This window comes from Protopterus annectens, chromosome 13.part0, assembly GCF_019279795.1.
Source record: "Protopterus annectens isolate FY-2018-M chromosome 13.part0, PAN1.0, whole genome shotgun sequence".
Classification (NCBI taxonomy): Eukaryota; Metazoa; Chordata; order Ceratodontiformes; family Protopteridae; genus Protopterus; species Protopterus annectens.
The window spans coordinates 817582699-817601202 of NC_056747.1; the positions used below are offsets into that span (position 1 = coordinate 817582699).

The window sequence follows — 18504 nt, forward strand, 5'->3', positions numbered from 1 at the left end:
TCCATTACCGATGGACACTCTGTCTGTGTGTATTGTCTGGGAGCAATTCATCTCCAGGAGTTGTGCAGCTTCTGTTATGCCTTTAGTCCGCAAGTTCTTCAGGAAAGGAAGAATAAATTGATTTTAAAGGGACTTCTGAAACCTTCCTTCGATGAGGGTCTGGAGAGTGCTTCCAGCTCTAAGGCAAAATCCTCTAAATCAAAAAAGAGATCTCCGGCTTCATCAGTCTCCTCGGAGCCACCGGAGAAAATAGCAAAGTCTGCTTCGACATCCTTGGCTCCATTGTCCTCGGGGCTGCAGGAAGTGTCAGTTGTTATGGAACCTGCTTCGGCTCCAATCTTCTTGGAACCTGTTCGGAGCCGATCGCTTAGCATTAGGCCAGTATCCCCTCCTCGCAGGTCCCCTTCGGAGAGGAAGTCTCTCTCTCCTTCTCTATCCTGTAAATCCTCCAGGATCTTATCAGATGTGGACGTTGATAGAGTGGTGCAGAGACTCCTTCAGTCACTGGTTCTGACAAAATTGTTCTCGGCTCTGACCCAGTCGGCTCCGGAGCACGTCCCTCAACCTGCTTCGATACTTCCTCCTCCGAGCACACCTCAGCTTTCGGAGCCAGAGTGCTCGGCTCCATGTGATGTCCCTAGGTTGGTTCCGACAGCCCCTCCTGGCCTATCGGTGCCGACGTCAGCTCTGACCCCGTCTGCGCCATCCATGGGGTTCAGGACTCAGGATTCTTCGGTCGGACCCGAGGGAGAGGCTTCGGGACACCTCTCTGTTCCTAGTCTCCCTCTCGGTGCTTCGGCACGGGGAAGTTTGACTCCTGTCATGGCTTCGGAGGCTGGTCGTTCATTGGACTCGGGGGGACCAGCCTTCAAGGCCATGCGGAGTGCGCTGGCCAGGTCATCAGCGGCATTATGCGGGTCGGCCATTCTGTCCCCTACTACACCGGTGCAGGTCTCTGATCGCCATCTATCTCTAGACAGCGGAGCCCCAAGGCCTCAGGGTACCCCCATGTAGTCCCCACATTTCTGAGGGCCCCTCAGAGTGTTTGCCTGAGGTGCCACCCAGAAAGAAGACGTGCAAGAGGAAGCACATAGATTCCCAGGATGAGTCTCTCACATCAGACACCGACCTCGAGGAATCAGAGGGGTCCCCCAAGTCATCCTTTGAGGATGTTTCTTTCTCTGACATCCTAGAGATTTTGAAACAAAGAGGTGACTGGCCATCCAAAGCCCCCTCTGAGGAGGAGTCTGTCTTTTTGAAGGCCTTTGGTGTTCAGCCCTCCGCCTCCTGGGTATCTCCACCCTTCGAGCTTCTGGATTTGGTTTGTCAAAAGGTGTGGGAAACCCCTGACTCTGTGGAACCAGTCCGCAGGAGACCCAATAAATTATTGTCTGCTCCTCCTGATAAGGAATTTCTGTCCAAGGGAGTCTCTGTGGATGCCATGGTGGTGGCAGCTGCCACTCAGAAGGAATTAGCTGAGACTTCTTCCACTGTCCATCACCTAACAAGGAGTCTAGGACCATGGACCGGTACAGGAAGCGTACTTTTTCTTTAGCGATTTTTGCCTTACGGTCACTGAATTATTTATCACACTTTACATGGCTCCAGAGAGATCTCCTCAAGGAGCTTGGAGATACTGTCAGGGGTAATTTTTCTGAGACGGTGGCGCAGACTGTCAACGCTCAGATGCCTATCCACAATTCCATTGCAAACTCCTCCATGAGGCTAATCTCAAATGCAGCTGAAGGAGCGAGTAGGGCAGCAAGTTCAGGAGTTGCTCTTAGAAGGCAGGCCTGGATGCGCCTTTGTCATTTCACAGAGGCCTTCAAGTCTTCATTCACTGACGCCCCTTTTGATGGTTCCTCTTTGTTCGGAACCAAGGTGAAAGACACTCTCACCAGGTGCGAGCAGGAGGGAAAAACTCTGTCTACCGTAGGGGTCTGTTTTTTCCTTCCCTCTAGGTCTTATCCCAAGGCCCAGAGGGGTAGCAAAATGTGGTTCAAGAAATCACAGAGTGCACAAGGTGGGCCCCCCTCCAGAGGCAGGGGAGGGGGTTGTTATTCAGGGGGATGCCACCCTAGGTGCAGAGGAGGCCCCCACAACTTGGGAGACCGCGATTCCTTTCGTGGTTCTCCTTACTGCCGCTCCTGATGGGAGGCCCGACTGTGCATTTCCAGAGCCAGTCGGGGGTCGAATCTCGTTATACCCGGAGGCCTGGCAAGGCATCACCCAGGACCAATGGGTTCTACGAATAATTTCCAGAGGATATGTCACCCCCTTCTCGTCAAATCCCCCTCCAATCAAGAAAATCCCAGATGTTCCACCCAGTCAAAGGGATTACGCAGCTTCAGAAGTTTCAAAGCTGCTAGAAAAAGGAGCCATCCAACATGTCCCCTCAGACCAGATCAGATTAGGGACTTACTCCAGATTCTTTTTGGTGCCGAAAAGGACAGGGGACCTGAGACCCATATTGGTTCTCAGCCAATTGAACACCCACGTGCAAAAGTCTAAGTTCCGAATGGTCACATTGCAGTCTATTCTCCCATTGTTGGGAAAAGAAGTGTGGATGTGCTCCATCGACCTCAAGGATGCTTACTACCACAGAAAGATGGACAGGGCATCCAGGAGTCATCTATGTTTCCGGCTGGGAGGCAGTCATTTTCAGTTTCAAGCCCTGCCCTTTGGTCTCACCACAGCCCCCAGGGTGTTTACCAAATGCATGGCAGTAGTGACTGCTCACTTGAGACGTCAGGGATTCCAAGTGTTTCCGTATCTGGATGACTGGCTCCTTTCTGCCACCACCAGGCATCTACTACTTCAGACCAGGGACGCTACTATCAACCTATGTCAACAGTTGGGCATCACATTGAACTAGGAAAAATCTGCCTTGTTGCCCTCACCGCGTGTCACTTTTATAGGCGCCGAACTAGACACCATCCTCATGCAGGCGTTTCTACCACAGGAAAGAATCAGAGTCCTACAACAACAAGTTCACGCCTTGCTCCCTCTGAGAAGAGCGTAGGCAAGATGGGTCCTCCAACTGTTGGGGACAATGGCTGCTACGATTATGTTGGTCCCTTTGGCAAGGTTACATATGAGGCTCCTTCAGTGGCTTCTCTTTGCCCAGTGGTCTCTTCAGTGTCTTTCACTTTCTCACCCTATTCTACTCAGACAGGTGCAAACAGGATCTCAGTTGGTGGCTTCGCACCGACAGCCTGAATGCAGGTAAGCCCTTCATTCCTGCGCCCCTGATTGCCACGGTGACCACAGATGCCTCCAAGATGGGGTGGGGGGGCATTATCTAGGCAGGACAGTCCAAGGCACGTGGCAAGAGCACGAGATGCATCTGCATATCAATGTCCTGGAGATGAGAGCTGTGCTACTAGTGTTGCAAGCACTTCAGAGTTTTCTTCCTCTCGAGACTATTGCAATCCACTCAGACAGTATGTCAGTGGTGTGGTATCTGAACAAGCAGGGAGGAACCAAGTCTTATTCCCTTTGCAGAGAGGCCATGCGAGTGTGGCAGTGGGAAGTGTCTTCCCAACGTTTTCTTGTGGCAACGCACATTCCAGGGAAGTCCAATGTGATCGCAGACAGGCTAAGCAGAGCTATTCTGATGCTTTACGAGTGGTCCCTGAACTGTCAAGTTGCGGAACAGATCTTCCGCAGGTGGGGTCAGCCTTGCTGCGACCTTTTTGCCAGCCCCCTCAATGCCAAATGCAGCAGCTACTTCACGTTGATCCATCCTCAGGGGGAGTCACCCAGGGACGCTCTAGTCCACGATTGGCCCTCCGGTCTACTATATGCCTTCCCTCTGGTCCCCTTGCTGTCAAAGGTTATTCAGAAAGCGCAATCCTTGGGAAGCAGAATCATTCTGATTGCCCCACACTGGCCTCGTCAAATTTGGTTCCCCTTTCTCCATCCCTATCTCACGGACGTTCCTTGGATTCTGGACCCACAACCAGACTTACTGACACACATGTCAGGGCAGCTCCATCCCTCTCTTCGGACCCTCCGGTTGACAGCGTGGCTACTCCACTTCCGTCATTAGTTAGGCTTCATCATTTTTTGCCGGTGGTGGTTCATATTTTATCTTCCTCTCATAAGCCCTCGACCAGGAAGATTTATTACAGTAAATGGAAGAGGTTTTCAATCTGGGCGCATACCAAAAAGATTGACCCTTACACAGCTCCAGTTTTGTCTGTATTGGAGTTCTTGTCTATGCTTTTTAACCAGGGTTCAGCGGCCACAACCATTAAAGTCCAATTGGCGGTGATTTCTACCTTTCATGTCGCAGACGAGCTTAGCCTGATGGCACATAGACTCTGTAAGGCTTTCCTGAAGGGCATTTTGTTACTTCATCCTCCGGTATCGGAACCTGTCATGCCTTGGGACTTAAACTTTGTTCTACAAGGTCTTACTTCACCCCCCCCCTTTGAGCCTGCAGCCACTTGCGATTAAAAATTCTTAACTTGTAAGACCGTCTTTTTAGTAGCCATCACGTCAGCCAGATGCGTTTCGGAGCTTCAAGCTTTATCATTCAAACCCCCTTATTTGATTTTTCATAAGGACAGGGTTTCTCTCAGACCGAACCCCTCCTTTCCTCCCAAAGTGGTGTCAATCAGTAACCTTAATCAATCTATTGAAGTTTTTTCCCCAGTTCTCAAACAAAGCAGAATTCAAATTTCATCAATTGGATATACACAGACAATTACGTTTTTATTTGCACAGAACGAAAGACCTCAGAAAATCTGATCAGTTGTTTGTTTCCTTTTCGGAAAACAGAATTGGGTCTCCTGTCTCCAAAGTCACGTTGTCCAGATGGATCTCTATTTGTATTTCTTTCATTTATTCCTCAGGGGGTAAAGATTTACCGTTCTGGGTGAAGGCTCACTCTACTCGGTCTGTATCTACATCTACACCCTTTCAGGCCAGATTGTCTATGGGTGATATTTGTGCTGCGGCTACTTGGGCATCTCCTCACACCTATGTTACTCATTATAAGTTGGATGTGGTATCTAGGGGCAGGTCTTCCTTTGGTTCCACAGTACTCAGGAGTATGTTCCACTGAGCCTCCCAGGATTTAGGTGCTAGGAACGCTGTCCCACGGGTAAGAATGTAGACGAGATTGGACTACATAACATCAAGAAGTTATGTACTCACCATAACGTTCGATGTATGTAGTCCATCTCGCCTCACATTCTTACTTACCCCCCCCCCCCTCCTTCCCCCGTCCTGGAGGATCTGGAGGTTAGGTCTGGTTTCAGAGCTCCCTTCATTATTGGTTTGTTCTTCCTTTCCTTAGGTGGTGTTATGCATGGTGAATGAGTGCTGGGGCTCGCAGCAAACTAGATCTGGGGATAGAGAGCAGTGCAACATGGGATACCATCTTAGCCCAGCCAATAGAAAGACTTCAAGCTAAAAAAGTTGGCCGAGTTGGAGCCGATATTCGGCTCCGAACCCACGGGTAAGAATGTGAGGCGAGATGGGCTACATACATCGAACATTATGGTGAGTACATAACTTCTTGTTTCAGCCTAGACCTATGTTTATTAATCACACCACCAGAAATGTCTAATGTCCTCAACATTTACATCTAATCCACTTCTACAGTCTTGCCAAAACAGAACTGTTTCAACATTGCATTGACCTCCTGTACCAAAATGGATTTGATTCCAGCATTTACTTCTGCCTCTGTCTTCTCATATTAGAGCATTTCTTCCTCAAAATGATGCTACATTAGTATGCAGGTATACAGATGATATCAGAATAGCCAAAGTAATAAATAAAACACTGTAAAACTGTGCAGCATATCATTCAGACACTATTAATTGGTTAAGGAATATTACTCCAAATATTAGAAAAGCCAGTAGTGATTTCTTATGAGAAGGTCAGAGGTTTGAGATAGTATGGCATATGTAATGAGTTACTAGATAGAGCAATTTACTAATCTGAATGTATTGATAGATTTAAAAATGGTCTTGAATGTATGTTTCACAAAAAGTAATTAATAGCCCCACACATTGTAGCAAGACATCAAACTCTTTATTAGACTGAATTGGACCCTAGTAAATTTGTGAGCAGAGGTACAGTGACGGACTCTGTGTGACCATCTCTCAATCTGTACAACCAGACATCCACTTAAACAACATGTTTATAAAACAACACACAGCCTGTCCAAGTTTAACTCAGAAAATGCATTGTCTATAAACTGGAACAGCCTAAAAAGCCCTCCCTCTGGATAATGTTGTAAACAAATTCAGTGTAACTCTCCTGAATAACCTTGCACCTCCTAGAAAGAAGAGACTAAAAACAAATAATGCAATTTGGCTACCTAAAAAGAGTAGATTGTTAATGCACGATAGAGAAAAAAATGTGGAAAGAATAGCAAAAATATAAGACACCACAATATCTTGGAAACTTCAGAATGCTCAGCAACCATACTTTAAAAGCAAATAAATGAAGACAAAAACTATACTATAACAACATTCAGAACAATAGTAAACAAAACCATAAAAAAATTGTGGTCAGCCATTTAAGAAATCTTGCATCCTTGCCAAAAATTCAACCTTTGTCTCTCTTCCAATAACTTGCTATTCGAAGCTGTAATAGAATTTAACTCTTATTTCACTGATAGTTTACCATTCCTAAGCAAGGATTCCCCAGCATTTAATCCTGCCCCTGCCTAACAGCCATATATCACCACATCAACTTTCTCCTTCAAACCTGTGACCACAAACTACTCTTAAACTCAAACCCTGCTGTACTTCAGCTGATGACCTTCCAAGTGAGTACCTTAAAACAGCCGCCAACAGCATTGCCTATCCTGTATAACTCCTTATAAGTAGGTCAGTCCAGGAATCCCATGTTTCCTCTCTCTGGAAAAAGCTTACATTATCCCTGTACACAAATGAGGAAATTCAACAGATATCACTAACTTTAGAGCTATAACAATCTTATCCCCATCTCCAAAGTACTTGAAAAGTATTCAAAAACAATTTACTATCTTCTGCAAGAACTACTATCCCCCACACAACACTGCTTTGTCCCTTCTATAGTACTAACACTTTACTTCTAACCTTTATAGATGCTGTCAATAAAGCTAGAGATAACAGCAAATTAGTTTACTCCTTATGTCTACATTTGTCTAAAGCCTTTGACACAGTTTGTTACAGAAAATGTCTACTTCAAGTGTTCTCACTAGGTCTGCCTCAGCCCCAACCTTCTATGGTTCAAAAGCAACTTGTCCAGTAGGTATCGGTCAGTAAAATGGTAGTCCACCCTCTCTCCACACCTTTCACTCACCTTCTGTGTACCTCATAGTTCTGTCCTTGGTCCCATCCTCTTTAACACTGTCATCAACACCATCCACACAACAAGCCTCTCTAATACAATACAGCACTCAGATGACTCCACACTCTTATGCTCATCAGACAACCTGGCACATCTACAAAAAAATTACTCAGGAAGGTTTAACAGCCTCTGAAACATGGCTTTGTAATTTACAACTCATTCCCAACCAAAAGAAAAAAAAAACAAATGATTTTTCCCCCCAAATACCTGTCTCATGAAAAACACAGTTTTAAATACTGTCTGTTAATAATATGACCATTGAAGTCACTTCTCATAACAAATTATTGGAGATGATAGTGGATGATGATCTTAAATTCAACTTAAATATAGAAGCATATAAAAAATTTCCTCCTGGTGCTCCGGTTTCCTCCCGCTGGCAACTTGACACCGTAAAACTCCACTGCCAGTCATGAGCAGACAGGAGATCCTGTGTGGCAACCCCTAACCAGGAAAAGCCGAAAGAAGATAAAAAATTGCAGAAAAAAAAATCACAATGCTTTATAGACTGAAAAACTTTCTCACCAATGCAACTAAACTACACTTAACTGCTACTTACCTCCTCCCCTCACTACTTTACGGCGTTCTCATCCTTAGTAACCTCCTGTCATCACAAAAAGCAAACCTTGAACAATGCTGTAATAAAGTTCCTAAGTTTGCAGCAAATAACCCCTTTCAGAATCGTCTAGGCTTTTTAGTTATATAGTAAAGTGGTTAGAACTACCCCATCAACTAACATATACACAACTTCTTACCACGTATAAAATTGTTCAGCGCTAAGTACTATTTTACACAACTGTGTTCCCACTCATAGGTTTATGGGTATGTACTAGGCTATCTTCCCTAGGGCCTATATAAGCCTAGCCAAACGGGGTTCCATGGCTATTGCCACCCAAGAAAATTATTTTCCTGTCCCCCTGTCGAGCAGAGTCACAGCAGTGATCCCTGGGGTGAATTTCCTATTTCCTATCCAATTGTTAAGATTTCTCTTAAAGAGGGCTAATGAGCTTTGCTTGACATGAATGGGTACCTGTTCCAGAGCATGGGAAGTCTCTCGGACAGGAATCTATCCCTCCAGCATGTTCTGTTTATTGTGGTGACAAGGTTTACGTCCCTGGAGCGTGTGGCTCAGAGAGATTGGGATTTCTTTAAGTGTAGCATGTCCATCAGACCTGTGTTAGACATGGCTTTGTATGTTAGGCAGAGGTCGCCTTGGGGTAGGCGGTATGCGACGGAGTAGAGCTGGAGTTTGAGACAGTCTGCGTATGGCATCTGTTTGAGGCCAGTAATCCTCTTAGTGAGCTATTTCTGTGGCCTTTCTAGTTGTTGCAGATGTCTTTCGAGGCACTTGCCAAACTTGGCATTGTACTCTATAATGGGGCTGATGAGGGATGAGTAGAGAGGAACGATGACCTCTCTTTTTCTGGAGGAAAACCCCTTTGTGATGAGGTGTGCCATGTTGAAGGATTTCCTGACTACTGTGGCGATGTGATTATCAAAGGAGAGACTACTGTCCACCTGTGTCTCAAGGTTTCTTATCACACTTTCGGTGTTTAGTAGGCTACCGCCTATGTGGTAGTTCATGGGTAAGGTGTTTTTCCCAAAAGGGATGATAATGCACTTCTTGGCATTGAGCTTTAGGCCATGACTTTGACACCAAGCATCAGTTTCAGTGAGGCCTCTTTGTAGAATGTCCACATCCTTAGGCGAATCGATTATGGCTCCTAGTTTGCAATAGTCTGCGAATTTCGTTAGCCAGAGACCAGCTGTATTAGCCTGGACTTCAGACCAGTGACAAGCGGAGTACCACAGGGTTCGGTCCTGAGTCCTCTCCTGTTCGGTATCTATTTCTCTGAAGTCGGATTTGGAGTCGGCTACTTTCATTGTGTGGGTTCTATCAGTGAGCCAGTTGGCCACCCATCTTGTGACATAGGGACTTATGCCTAGCCCAGTGAGTTTATAATACCAGAGTAGGGGATGGTGTTGAAGGCCTTGGCGAGATCAAGATAGGCTGTGTGCACCACCTTGCCCTCATCTACGGCTCTGGTGACTGCTTTGAAGAAGTCATTCCGGTTTAGGAGGCATGATGTACCTTGTACAGACCCAAACTGAGCGGAGTCCAGAGTTTAGAGGTTGCCTATGTCTTTGTTTATAAGCTCCAGGATAATGCGTTCCATGGCCTTGCAGACCAGGCTCATCAGGCTAATGGGGCGGTAGTTCCCAGGGTCAGTGGTGGCACCCCCTTTGTGGAGTGGGATAACCGTTGCTATGCGCCATACCATAGACACAAAGCCTGAAGGGAGGCTATGGTTGAACATGATACTCAGATGGGGTGCCAGTTCTTTCTGTAGTTCGTGCAGAACGCAGCCTGGGATGTTGCCGGTCCAATGAATACTGTGTTCTTGGCTTTGGAGAGTGCTGTCTTTACCTGTGCGGCCGTGATTACAGGGGCTTTGCAATCATCCGGTATGGGGATGGGCCCTTTGGGGGGTGAGGGGGGGGTGAAGTTTGTACTGAACCTGTTTGCTAGGATGTTGGCAGTATCAGTTGGTTTGGTAAATGTAGTGCCATTGTGCTGTAGTTCAGAGCAGATCTGAGTGTTGCCACTGAGATTCTTGACATAGCTGTAGAAAGCTTAGTGGTTGTCTTTAGAGTCCATGGTGATTTTATTTTCGTAACTAGCTTTGGAGGATTTTATGAGGGATCTCTGCTTCTTGCTGAGGCTGATCAGGGAGTTCCTGCAATCATGGGATTTTACTCTTTTTTTGAACAGTTTCTTCCTTTTGTTGTAGAGTTTGTTTATGGCAGGGGACCACCAGATTGACTTCCTTTTTTTGGAGGATAGCATCTTAGTTCTGTTGGGGATGGCACAGTCCATGCATTTGTGTATGTGCTTATACAGTGCATTTGTATATGATTCTGCAGTCGTGCCTCCATTTTCCATCTGTGTGGGTGTGGTGAAGTTTGCCACTTCTGACTTAAGAAGCATGAAGTTGGCTTTGGAGAAGTTTTTTACGGTGGTTTCCTTAAGTGGGGTGGGGGTATGGATGTCTAGGGTGATTAGCTTGTGTTCGGACCTGACCAGCGAGGAGATGATCTCTGGCGTGGAGCATCTGTTACCCATATTGGTAATGACCAGGTCCAGGATGTTGCTACGTCTGGTAGGGGTATGGACAAGCTGATCCAGGGCGTTGGAATTGATGAATTCCAGAAAACGTTGGGCAATTGAGTTAGTACACGAGTAGTTTTCCTAGTTGATGGAGGGGTAGTTGAAATCTCCCAAAATTAGGGTATTGGGCTGTACCTTAATATTATCTAGTATATCGAGAAACATGGAGTGGGCATCATGGGGCATGGCGGGGGATCTGTAACACGCTACAACCTGAATTGCAGTCTTGCCCAGTGTTAATTGTACTTTGATAATTTTGGCTGCGTTATGTTGAGCAACTAGCCTGGAGGTGTGGATATCCTTTATGAATATGGACACTCCTCCTTTAGTATTTTGGTCCAGGTTAGGTGGCCGAAAGGTGTTGTAAAAATTGTAGCCTGGTAATGCAGGGAAGCTATCTGGAGCCTTAAACCAGGTATCTGTCACTGCACAGGTGTTGATGTTCTCCATCTTAAGGAGAGCCTTGAGTGAGTACATTTTGAGGTTTAGACTTTTAGCATTGAGTAGCATTACCCTTAGATTTTGCTTGTTTGTATCTACTATGGTGGTGCGTTTGACATTTAATGCATTGCCTAAAAAAGGCACTATAGGGGCAGCAAGAGCCTTAGCCAGTATCGGAATCCCACCGGTGACAGGTGCAGGCCATCTCTGACAAAGCATCGTGGCCTGTCGATCATGTTGTCCCAGGCAGACAGATACTGGATCCCCTTGGAATGACACCAGAAGCTTAGCCAGTTGTTGAAGTCAATCATTTTGTCCTTGTACTGTGGTGTCATTTTAGGCGATGGCAGGATGCTCCTCAGGGCTAGTGTCATACCAGACTGGGCCACATGGGCAGAGAGCTGCTCCATGTCTCTTTTTATGTAGTCCAGAGAGGTACATCTCAGGTCATTTACTCCAACATGGACAATGACAGAGTCATACTTGTACTTGTTGTGGAGTGACCTGAGTGCATGCGTTATGTGGAAGATCCTGGCACCTGCCAGGCAGCTGACAGTAACTTTCTTCCTTGTTTAGCCTGGTGAGAGGGACGTCAGTGTGCCTGACTATAGATTCGCCAATGACTAGCTTGTTGGGTACGTTGTTTTGCCTTATGGGCTGAGGTTGAGTGGCACATTGATTTTGTGGGCTATGTGTCATTCGGGTAGTGTTGGGGGTGGTGGTTGCTTGCGTTTTAGCTTTGGAGGTCTCTGTTGTTTGGGCAGATTTTTATTGAGAGCGTCTGCAAATGTGGGTTTGAGTGGTGCAAGTTTTGATGGACTATGTGTTGTGCGGTGTGGTGTTAACCTTTTCCTCTTGACTGTCTAGTCCAGCCTTGGCTGGAGAGAGCTTGGCTTCCAGTTTGGATGTATAAGTGCATCTCTCACAGGTTGTAGTGTTGGATGGTAGGAAGAGAGGGTTGTCAGTGTACATGAGGCAATTTCTGCATTGTCACAAGATGCCCAGATTCATCAGGTGGACAGGAGAAAGCACCGGGAGCTGACCCTTTGGCATGCCTGGTTAGTGCTTATTAATTTAAGTATTAAGAACTGATTTCATCTTGATAAATGAGGAAAGTTGAGTGCTGCAGTAATTTGTAGATTTAGTGCTTGCAGCAAGATTTGGACAAGTGCTGAGCACAAGGAAACAGTCTTGAGTGCTAAATCTAGATAACTGGCTAGTTCTAAGAGAAAATCTGAAGAGCAGAATTTCTGGCACCGGGAATAGTTAACCGTAGTTAAAACGCCGCTGTGCGATGCACAAAACCACGGAAACACGGGTTTTTAAACAGAAAGATGAAAGGAATAGAAATAGCTCAGAATGGCCAATAAAACTACAGATTCTGAGCTGAACCACTCCTCCTGCGTCAGATAGGCTGTTCCAAAGCTCACCACTCTCACTGATGAACAGAGAAGCTTCCCTCTATCTTAGAAAGGTCTGGGCAACACAGAAAGTTGCAAACAGCCCAGAATTCAGCAAAATCTGAAAACCGGACTCTATTAGTTCTGACACTGTTTGTACTCATACCATGTTGCAAAGGCCTGGAACTACTTACCTGTATCCACTGGGTCAGTACTTTCTCTCTAATCCTTTAAAACAATATTGAAAGACTTTCTAGTCAAATTCTGGCTCTGTTCTTGCTCAACTTCAGAATAACCTATATCCCTAAATATGAACAAGTACTTTGTAACTTGCACCTCATTACTCCCTTTTTTTTTTTACTCACTTTCTAATTTAAATACATTTTTCTTCCCTGACTTTAATTGTGCCATAACCCCGTTTTTTTCTCTCACTTCAATTTGCAATTCCTTTTTGTACTGTGCTAACTTGCCGGTTTAGAAAAATTAAAGATAATTTAATATGTAGAGATATTTTATTGTCATATAAGTTGCAAGCATTTTTAAGCGGTGTTTTCACATTAGGTCTAATTTGGTTTAATTATGTAAGCTGTAGATGTTTTTGTATTAGATTTGAAGCTTGTAAAATTTTTGTTCTTAAAATAATTTTTTTACTACTTTGGAGTTTTTCTCACCAGACCGCCACTGAAAATGGGCAGCTACATAGTTGAGCTTTCCCAGTAATCAAATGTCAGTAAATAAATAAATCAACCCTCTGCTGATTTTCTACTTAAGGATTGAGTAGCAGCGGCTTCTTCGGTCCTTGAACTTGCTACCAGCCATTCAGCATGCCCAGCTATACCTTAGCTCTTCTGCAATATTGCACCATGATGCCCACTTCAATAAGGTGTCTTCTGCCTCCTTGGACTCGTACTCCCTATGAAGATGGCCTTGTGTAAGAGACAAAACTTTAGCTCTCCTTTAGAATATTCCCCAGCAGGTGATGTTGATAAGGATATTGATTTCCTTGCATACCCCCCATGACCACAGATTGGAGGAATATTTATAGCGTATACAGAGGTTAAGATGTTCCTCTGAGCTAGTGCCCTCCTCGTACTGGTGGCTGCAGAATGGTCTGTATCACTACTCAGAAGCCCTAGATAGTTTCTTCCTTTGTTGACATCCTGAGGAATGCAACTATGATAACTTGGGCAAACCCTGGTTTGATTACCCTTGTTTCAAAGAAGGATGACCATATATTTTGTCGCCCAAGAGAGTGTGAGTGGGAGGTTTCTGGTTAGATACATAAGCTTAAGATCCTCATTTCTGATCTGCCTTTAAGAAGGGGTTGACCCCCACCTCAGTTCCGACTTTGTCACCAAACAAGGAGTCCAAAGCAATGGAAAGGCTATGGAAGTGAGTTTGTGTTCTCTGTGTTTTACTCTGAATGTGCTAACCTATCCGTCTCATATGGCAGGTTTCAAGTCTGATATTTCTAGTGAAATGCATCACACAGTGGAGCAGTTGCCAGATAGACTACTTAATGAAAATCTTATTCTAATCTGCGGCTACGTCATCCATGACCAACTTAATACTGCAGATTCTGTATAAGACAACAGGAAGTTTGTCCTCTGCTGTGCAGGATTCAGCTTGTGTGCACAGGTGTGCTTTACTCCGTTTAATAGATTTCAACAAAGACATTTCCACTGGGGTCCACTTTATGTTCAGGTCAGAGGTCAAGGCACATTTGAAAAATATAGAGAAAGAGGGCAAAATCCTTGCCTCAGAGGGTAGTAACTTTCATCTGCCTTAACAGTTCTTTTCTAGGATGCTTAAAAGCTAGCACCAGATAGGGTTCAGGAATGGCACACAACACAAAAGTCAGCAGCAGTCTGGGAGATAACTCAATAACCAGGATATTTTTCAGAAGGGTCATAGACTCAAAAGTAAAGGCTCTTTGTAATTTTTCGGAGTTACAACCCACCAATAGGTGGACAGCAGCAGCAGAAGCCCTGAGGCCATGCCCGATGATCCCCAATGGGAGGCAGGCAGTCAGGAGCAGTCCTTCCCTCCAACTGTCAGCACTGTAATTGTAACTAAGGGCAGGTGCATTAAGGTTCTTGCATCAAGAGGACTCAATGTAATTTCTTATTTGGCCTTTCCCAACTTCTTTTATCTTACATGGCATTCCAATCTATCAGAGCAGAGACTGTCAGCAAGAAGGTAGGTCCTCAACCACCTTCTCTTAAAGAGAGACATCCAGTAGGTTCTACCAGTCCAGAAAGGCTCAATATTGTATTCAGTGTTTTTTTCATGCCAAATTTAGAACTAAGCAGCCTAAATAACTTTATTTCTGAAGAAACACTTCAGATGGCACAGTATGGTCAGTTCTTCCATTCTTTTTTTTTTTTGTCAGTCTTTCCATTCTTATCCGAAGGACACTTGGTATACTGTTGGAACTCCAAGATACCTGTCCCCACAGTAAGGTTGTAAATGAGTCCAGGAGCATTCTCTTCCTTCCAGTTAAGCCTTCCACATGGCCTTAACCTCAGCCCCCAGAGAGTTTACTTCAGGAACTGTGATCATTCCACCTGGCTGAGACCATAGTTATGTAATCATTTTATAGTTCAGTGTATACAAGTTATGTATTTGGTAGACAGACTATATGTAAGTAGCACAAGGAGTACTTTTATGTTATTAATAGGACACTGTGACAAAATTGTAATTTTTTTTAATAAAATACAGTTTAAAACTCAATGTTTGACTTTGCCAATAGAATGAGTCAGTTACAAAAATCATTATATCAGTTTTGTCATTTAATGTGAAATTTGCACACTTGCTCAGTTTGTAGAAAACATAGTTGCAGATGTTCTTCGTGTTTCACCGTTGCAGTCATCACATTTGGGATATCTGCCTGCAGGTAGCCCTTAGCCGACCTGAATACCAGAGTCTTGGATTCCTGTGTCGGACGCTGTATCTTCTTCCATGATGTCAGGTCGACAGGGGTATAAAACATGCAGCCGACACCATTACATCAGTCTTTCTTGCCGTGCAGTGCCCGAAGCAGTAGCAGTTCGCAAGTGCTGGTCAGCTGACTCCTGAAATTTTCGTTTTCGAGTTTCATAACCAAAGTCTTCAAAAAAAGGTAAGTACCCCGTTGGGGATCTTTTTTTTTGCTCCAACCGATGTCAGTAAAAGTTAATTGTCTTACCTGTGGAAAGCAAATACCTCATAAAGATTTTCATTCGTACTGCATTCCTTGCTTAGGCCCAGACCACGACGTCCCTTGCTGTCGGCCTTGTTCAACTATTTGTCGTCTGGCTATATTTGCAGCAAATTATTTTGGTACTCAGTATCTGTACTCCGAAATGGCTTCGTTAAGCCATCCGACTACCGATCTTCCAAAAAAATAAAGATAAAGAGACAGACCACATAGATCCAAAACTGCCGACGATTCTTCCATTAAGCTAGTCGCCAGTCCGCCGGTACTCATTGAGGCACTTTCGCAGCCTCTGATACCCGTTACCTCAGATTTGCAGGCCTCTACTGAGGCCCATTTGGAGTCCGGTATGCCGCGAGATGCTTTTTCGACTATGGAACCTGCGGATGTCTCTACCTTGGATGGGTCCGGAGCCGCTGTGCAGGCATCGGCTTCTGAGGGTGTATTCAGGCCTACAGAATTGCATTTTAAACCAACGCCATCTTCATCCTTGCCTAAAACTTGCACCATGCCTAGAAAACCGACATCCAAACTGCATGTTCAGGCCCATATGCCTAAAAAACAAATGCTTAGAATGGCTGAAGACCTTATTACCTTTATTAGGGGAAGCCAGCCTTCCCCCTCTAAGAGACCTAGAACTGATTATGTTAAGTCTGTCTCACCTTCGTTCTTGCTGGTTGGGATTGGAGCCGATCCTCGGCTCCGACTCTGCCATCTTCAATAGCTCGAGAGCTGTTTACTGGCCCGAGGCTACCCCTTATCCCATAATGCCTAGCGATAGCTACCTAGATCTCGTTTGCTGCTTCAGCTGCGAGGTGTCATTTTTCTGGCTCAGGCTTGTATAGAGATTTTTGTGTAACTTTTTTCACTAGAATTTAACTTTTCTAGTATTTTATTAATAGCGATAGTTTTGTTTCTGTGATAGATAATTGTTTAGCTTATAGTATCCCTCCTTTTTGTAGAACTCGTTTAACTTAGAGAGTCCCCCCCCCTACCTCTTCTTGTCAGGTTAGCCGTTTAAGTTAGAGGTTTTCCTTCTGCTTTTTTCTTATAGGCTAGCCGTTTAAATTAGAGGCTTTCCTATTATCTTTAAAAAAAAAAAAAAAAAAAAAAAAAAACTTTTACTTATAGTCTTTCTGGTAGGTGTGTTTTTTGTAGACTGTATATTGCTTCTTGTTATTGTTGTTATAACTGGTTTTCTTTCTATTGTTAAGAATGTCAAAGGAATCCAAGGTTTCTGGATTCAAGAAGTGTGACTCATGCTGTCAGAAAATGTCTCTGACAGATGGGCACACTTCTTGCATCTATTGTTTAGGCGCTGTGCACCTGCAGGACTCTTGTTCCATTTGCCATGCCTTTAGTCCAAGAGTCCTGCAGGAGCTTAAGAATAAGCTGATTCTTAGGGGTCTTTTAAAACCCCAGGATTCACCGGCCAAGAGCTCACAGCCTGTGAAATCCCCTAAATCCACTAAGCCGTCAGCTCCAAGTTCGGAGCCGGCTTCGGTTCAGGATTTGCTTTCTTCGTCTGTTCCGGCTGGCACTGACCAGACAATCTCATCGTCTGCTCCATCAGAGGCTTCGGAGCCGTCGCAAAGCCACAAGAGGCTGAGGTCCCCTTCACTAGAGTCGGTGCATTTGGCTCCTTGGTCTCCTTTACTTCAGAGCGAGCGTAGTCACCGATCCTCTCACTCCTCTAGACTGTCTGATCATGATGTGGAGAGAGTGGGTCAGTAGGTTGCTAAAGTCGCAGGCACTAGCTAAATTGTTGTCCAGCCCTCCTCAACAGGTATCAGCTCCGTCCACTTCTCTCAATGTTCCTCCTTCAACTCCAATGAGTTCGGAGCCGGAGTTCGTTTGGGTTCAAGTAGTGGAACTGTCTGCTCCGATAACTCTATCTCCTTCGGTTCCGACGTCGGCTCCGATTCCCTCGGTGGTACCTTCTATCGAGGGATCTGGGCGCCGGGGCTTCCTCTTCGGATCCGAGGGGGCGAGTGGCATAGGACCCTTGTCCGACCCCGTTCTCTCTCTCAGAGCTTCGGCGCAGGTGAGCTTGGCTCTTACATCGGCCTCGGAGCCGTCTCCTTCGGTGCGGAGAAAGATTCCTATTTCTTCAGAACTGGAGCTTTCTCTGCATCGTGGCAGGGACGCCTTCGATGTCATGCGGAGTGTGCTGTCTCTTGAGTCAGCTCCACTGTCAGCCCCACCGGCTCCGTCCCCAGTAGTGCCTGTGCCAACCTCTGCTCCTCCTCCAGACCCTAAGCGTAGGGAACTGATGCTCCAGGACACCCCATTGGGTGTTTCCTCCTCTTCTGAGGCTTCTCCTGATCACTCGGAAGAGCCCCCTCAGAAGAAAAAGTGTAAGAGGAAGCACATTGACTCCCTCGAGTCTGTCACTTGTGATACAGACTTAGATGATTTGGGAGGGTCCCCGAGATCCCCCTCTGAAGATGATTCCTTCTCGGACATCCTAGAAATGCTTAAGCAGAGGGGGAACTGGAATCCCCTAGCCCCTTCTGAGGATGAGTCTGTATTTCTGGATGCCTTCGGTTCCCGACCTTCCACCTCCTGGGGGTCTCCGCCTTTCGATCCACTTATGACAGTGGTGGCTCGAAAGGCTTGGTCAGCTCCGGATACAGTGGAACCAACTCCGAGGAGACCTAGTAAATTCATTACAGCACCCAGGATAAGCAGTTCCTTTTGAAAGGTGTCCCTGTTGATGCTATGGTGGTAGCAGCAGCAGCCACCAAAAAAGAGTTAGCGGAGACCTCTTTGTCTGTCCATCCCCCTAGCAAGGAGTCTTGGACGATGGACAGATATGGGAAGTGAATGTTCGCTTCAATGACCTTCTCTATGAGGTCACTGAACTACCAGTGTCATTTTACCCGACTTCAAAGGGATCTCCTTAAAGAGCTCGGAGATACCCTCCAAGATCCAACAGCTGAGGGAGC

The 18504-nt window shown here is 45.5% G+C and overlaps 1 protein-coding gene across 3 annotated transcripts in view; it reads left to right on the plus strand.

Annotated features, from left to right (window-relative positions):
* BRIP1 (BRCA1 interacting helicase 1) overlaps positions 1–18504 on the plus strand; it is a 2367390-nt gene that overhangs the window by 78482 nt on the left and 2270404 nt on the right. The gene's annotated exons all lie outside the window — the stretch shown is intronic.